The following is a 6,000-nucleotide window of genomic DNA, read 5'->3' as shown; positions in this document are numbered from 1 at the left end:
TCCACAACATCGGACCCAAATACCTCAATGAGAGAACTTGCTTCCACGCACCCAAAAGAAATCTCCGATCCGCCGACCTCGCCCTAGGAGAGACCCCCCCATCCGCACCAACAGAGCAGGAGGAAGGGCCTTCTCCTTCATCGCAGCCAAGACCTGGAACGAGCTAAGTCAGCATCAGATGCTCCCCGAACCTGCACGCCTTCAGTAAGGTCCTCAAGACCTGGCTCTTCGACTGAGCCGGAGCTGCCCACCACCCCCAGTGCCTTGAGACCCTCACGGGTGAGTGGCGCGCTCTATAAACCCCCTGACTGATTGATTGATTGATGGAGAATAATTAAAGCAACTGGTTAAAGAAAACGTTGTTTGTCTTTCTTCTGCTCTGTTTCTAGCTTAGATTCCCAAGCAGATATTTATGGCAACTTGTTTATTTTTTGCACTCCTTTGGTATTAACCCCATCGCTGCTGCCGACGTTCAGCGGACGTCGCGTGCACTACCTCGGTAGTTCTGCGCACGTCCATTGAACGTCGCGGCCCCGCCCGCGCAATAGAACGTTCCGCACTAGCGCGGAACGTTCAGCGCAAGCAAGGGGTAAATAGAAAAGTTAGAATCGTTTTCAATATTCTACACATTCCAACCTATTGTTGATTTTTTTTTTCTAACAACTGTCTTGCATTAACCTGCTTCTAATATCTTTTTTCAACAGATACCCAACAGCTTTTTAGGTTTAATTTAGCAGTAGATTCTATTTGTATTCTTTATATTTTTGCAAATAGGCTCTCTCTTTCATATGAAAGAACGATGCAACAAGGATTTAAGTGGTTTGAGGCAAAGATGATAGTGAGAGCATGTATTATAAGGGATAAAGTACCCTCTGATAAGGATATTTCGAGTCACCTCGGAGTTCCATAACCTCATAGGAACTCTGCCTTCAGCCTTGTTACTGTATATGGGCACGGAACTCATCTGTGACTTTGAATATTCTCATAATGTACGGCAGGGGGTTCTTTATCCCATTAATTATTAACAGTATTGTTGTTTACAGTGTTATTATCAGTAGTAGCAGTGTAAAGAGGCTGCTCCCATGGTTTTTGAAGTCTTCGGGGCTCTTGAAGAAGTATATACTGTTTACTCGTCCAGGTGCCTTAATTAGGCAATGAATAAATACATAGCAACTGAATCTAGCAGGCGCCATAGCTGGGCGCATAGGTTAAGACCTCCTTAGGGCGGGTGACTCACTGCCTTAAACAGTAGCAATTGAAAGGCCTACTCAAACCAGTTGACATCAGCAACTAATTATACATGATGCAGTAATGCACAGATCTGTACTCCATATGAAACCGACCTCGCAGCAGACATCCACGAGACACGGGTGACACAATGCAATAAAATGCATTGGTAAGTTTTCTAACTGCAGTGCCTTATTCTTCTGGGCTCCTTGTCGCCCAGCTGCAGCCTTAATGCACATAGGGCGCAGAGTGTGCAGAATTTAAACGTTGATTTATCACAGCTAAAACTCACTTGTGGGCCCCGCACGCAACACATCACTCTGTAGGTCTGCCAAGAACCGAGAGAGGCCTCAACTCGTGAGTGAAGCCCATCAGCACAACATGTGCCACAAATATGGTATTTTAAACAGAACAGCAACAGGAAACACCCCCGTCTCAGTTGCAGCTATAGGCCTCTGCAAACAGTACTAGTTGAAAATATATAAATATTTTGTTTAAAAAAAAAACTATTTCAATTGAGTGAATCCGCACGCAGTTTCAATGAGTAGGCGACAGTGCCCTCCGGTTTCTAGGCATGTGTGCCCAGTCGCCAGAGACAGGCTCGTTTACTCACTGTGCTCGCAACTCCTGCTGCCATTCAGCACCTTTCCTCCAGATGGGTGCGCTGGCCGGCGGTTTCACTCCCTTGTGCAATAGAGACCAGTACCTCACGCCAGAGATATGCGCACGCGCCCCTGCCTCGCGCACAGACGCCGGGCTTCGCAGTCAGCGGTACGTACTGAAGTTCGACGCCGGAAGCATGGCCTACATTCCAGCAGCTTCTTACTGGGGAAGAAGGACGCAGCAAAGAAAATAATATGGGGTAGGAAAATTGTCATTAGTGGTGTACTGCCTGTTCAGGAGGGGTTGTGGGGGTGAAGTAAGCGCTGGGTTTTAAGCAGTGCCTTCAACAAATTCAATGTAAAACACACATTGTGTGATGATTAAATGGTGCTTAACGAACTCCAGGTAAAATGTAAAAAACTGGACAAATGATTTCCCGAAAACATATATTTAGGTATGCCTCGAAATTGTATATTGTAAAACAAAGGAGTATGCCTACAAAGGAAAGAGAAAATATCCGGTATTGCAAAATTTCAACTTATGTGATTGCCTCAAAGTAGTAATTTTAGCAATGACAATTTGAGAAAGACCAAAATTAGGTGTATGCGCACAACCTGTTGAAGTGAGTAACTAATTCTGTAAATTTTCACAATTTTGATGTGCTCCCGGGGTAACGCTCTCCGGTCTGGGGCGCAACGTCTAAAGATCCAAGATTGCGCACCCAATGATTGGGTGAGTCCCCCTAGGCACAATCGAAGCCCTGCATAGGGTTGTAATCTTCAACCAGTTCAAAATTCCAAATTAAGAAATGCTGTGTAGCTGAATTAGATGGTTCAGATATATTATTCGTAATACATGAACTTAAATTCAATCCATGGCAAAGGTGTACTAGTCAACGAGGACACCCGACACTGTTTGACTAGTACACCTTTGCTGATGCATGTCGTCGTCGCGCAATACCTCACTGTCCACAACTTCTTTATTAGCAAGAAAGGCCACTCTATTAAGACAGATGCAAAATAAAATCTTTTTCCAAAACATCTTGCCAATCATTTTAATAAACCAAATCCCCAAACTTAGCTTAGCATCCCTATGAAAGATGAACCCCAACAAAGTTAACCCAACCAAACCCAGAAGGAACTGATGCCTGTTGATACCCCCCTCATTTCCTTTTACTGAGTACCCCACCTCCCTCCTTCGAGAATGGACAAACCCGCTCCAGGCTGTCCAACCCCCAGAAAAATCCACCTACCAAACTAAACTTTGAAGCTAGACCTGTCTTAGAGTGACAAAGAGTGAAAGACAGCTCTGGCAGTAACCAAAGCAGACAAAAACAATACCTAAACAGGGCCTTAGAAAGAGAAAAAAAGAGGGAAGAGTGGGTGGGATAAAATCACGACCTCCGCCTCCTGCCTCCCACAGGCACAGTGTCTTTCCCGCCCTTCTAACCCCTATAAATAACTTCGCGCCCTCACGCCTCTTCAATCACCGAATCCCCCCGCACCTGGTGGCGCTCCCTTGCGCAAACAACTCAGGGGGAGACCGGCTCGCGCACAGCTCCCCTTGGGTCCCCCCTCGCTTAAAAACTCACTGTCCACAACTTCTTTATTAGCAAGAAAGTCCACTTTATTAAGACAGGTGCAAAATAAAATCTTTTTCCAAAACATCTTGCCATTCTTTTTAATAAACCAAATCCCCAAACTTAGCTTAGCATCCCTATGAAAGATAAAACCCAACAAAGTTAACCCAACCAAACCCAGAAGGAACTGACTCCTGTTGATACCCCCCTCATTTCCTTTTACTGAGTACCCCACCTCCCCCCTTTGAGGATGGACAAACCCGCCAGGCTGCCCACCCCCCAGAAAAATCCGCCAACCAGGAAAACCGAACAGAGTTTTCCTGCCCCACCAAGGAGAACCTTCAGGCCCGTCTGGTAGAGCACCACACATTTTCCTTCCATACCTGGGCAATCAAATCACGTAATTCCAGTAAATAAAATGCTTGCCCCATCTGTGACAGGAGGACCCCATCCGCTCAGAAAAGATGCCCCTCCGTACTCTGCATATTAGGGTGAGATAAAACGCTAACCCCCATGCCCCCACAGAAAATTCGCATGGCTCTATTCAATTTTCTTCTCACCTTTTCCAGAGCTGCATGATTTTGTGCTCCTCTCCAATGCACCAGCGGTATGAATTCTGACCAAACCACCGTGGTGCTCACCCACGTTTCTTTGATGACAGACAGATCCAATTTCATTAATTTGATTTAGAGTCAGGCCAGTTAAGTCTAAAAGATTGTTCTCGCCGAGGTGAATGACCAGCAAATCCGGAGGTCCCCCCCTTGAACACAGCAGAGACAACAACGGAAACAAACCCCCCAACGCATTTCCCCTTTTCCATTCCATATCACCTCATGGTTAACACTTGTGAGTCCAAGCGATCTCCCACAAATTTGTTGCTCAGCATAAACCGCAGCCCATTTAACGAAGGAGTGTCCTACTATCCAAGTTGTCCTTTTACCTTGTACAAGCCTTTGAAATGGACCTAGATAGAGAAACAGAGATTAACAAAAGAAAAAAGAAAGCACTGAAATTACTTCCTAACATACTTTTCACAGCATTTGGACTTCCATCTCCCAATTCTGCGTATGTCTGACCAAGACCACCCCAATCTTGCGGCTTCTGTTGCTGCTCCAATGCGGAAAGAGTGCATTCCAAAATGCAGTGGATTTCCCCCCAAACTAAGTAACACCTTCCTCAAAACAGCCAATAACTGAGCAATTGAAATCGGACTCCCCTGTGCATGACAAAAAATGTCCCCAGGTGTGAAAAAAGAAGAGGCCTGGAAGACCTCCCATTCCCTGAATGGACAACAAAAATCCAATCCACTTCTACCCAAGAAAACCCATTTTCCCCTACCCAATTGGTCAGTCTTAGAAGCCCTCAACCAAAGTCTCAGCCTGTTGCCATCAACAAAAACCTCATTACTGTTTATGCCTGCCCTGTCCTTAAACCCAGTAACTCAGAAGCCCTGAATGCCCAAAAAACAACCACAAAAACATAACCTAAACTTCCCACACTCAAACTCGTCATAGCAGCAAGAGGACAACTGAAGCAACATCCTTTGCAGCAACCCAAAAGTCACCGGCTGCCGCAGCTTTTTACAACCAGCCTGTACCCTACCTAACCCCTTAAGAACCTTTTTTACTAGACCCCGCCCCACTGGATCCCTTCCCCACCTTAGCTGCCCATAAAAAGAAATGCCAGGCAATTTGCCAGCAACAGTAGTGTGGGAAAGACCTTTATCTATAAGGTGCAAAACAAAACTCAATAAAAACTGTTCCACAAACATCCCCCAATGTGTAGTAAACCTGTTACCATAACTCAAGAACTCGTTCCAGGCTTGTAGATAACTTCTTCTTGTAGAGTCTGCCACGGATTTCTCTACCAACTGGACAATTCTCATTCCCCCCTATGCCCAGACGCACTGTGGGATCTGAGTTTTATTGGTCTCTGCCCCAGGAGCCAGCCTACGGAATTCCTCCTACTGAAAACGAGACAGAGCGTCTGCTAAACAATTATTGACTCCTGGAATATGTCTTGCTTTGAAAATAATATTCAGCTGCAAACACCTGAGCATGAAAGCACGTAGCAACCTCAACACTCTCAAGTCCCTGGCCCTTTGCTTGTTAATCAACTCAACCACCGTTAAGTTATCAACATTGAACAAAACTGTTCTGTTCTGGAATTCCTCGCCCCAGACGTATAATGCAACCAGTAGCGGAAACAACTCCAAAAAGGCAATGCTGCGACCCTGACGCTGCCAATGCAATGGCCACCTCTCTGCACACCACTACCCCTTCCAGAAGATGCCAAAGCCTTTAGCACTAGAAGCATCAGTGTAAACCTGCACTTGCCAAATTATATCTTCGTACGCAAAAAACAAAGATACTCCATTGAAATCCTTGACAAATTTTAGCCATATGTACAGATCCGCCCTGATGGCTGCTGAAATGCGCACTCTATGGTGTGGGAGATAGGCCCCAGACAAAGACATCCCAAGCCTCCTACAGAATGTCCTCCCAGCTCTAAGCAACCTACAGGCAAAATTCAGGTATCCCAACAATTTCTGTACCTTCCTGAGCTCCAGCTTACGCTCCTCCACCACTGAT

The 6,000-nt window shown here is 45.7% G+C and overlaps 1 long non-coding RNA gene across 1 annotated transcript in view; it reads left to right on the top strand.

Annotated features, from left to right (window-relative positions):
* Nucleotides 1–2,017: 2,017 nt before the first annotated feature.
* Nucleotides 2,018–6,000, top strand: part of LOC144819353 (uncharacterized) — a 186,310-nt gene continuing 182,327 nt past the window's right edge. The window contains exon 1 of the long non-coding RNA XR_013607306.1: nucleotides 2,018–2,089. This is a non-coding gene — a long non-coding RNA (uncharacterized LOC144819353). The remainder of the gene's footprint in view (nucleotides 2,090–6,000) is intronic.

The sequence above is a fragment of the Lissotriton helveticus genome, chromosome 2_1 (assembly GCF_964261635.1).
Source record: "Lissotriton helveticus chromosome 2_1, aLisHel1.1, whole genome shotgun sequence".
NCBI lineage: Eukaryota > Metazoa > Chordata > Amphibia > Caudata > Salamandridae > Lissotriton > Lissotriton helveticus.
This window is presented reverse-complemented; position numbering and strand designations above follow the sequence as displayed.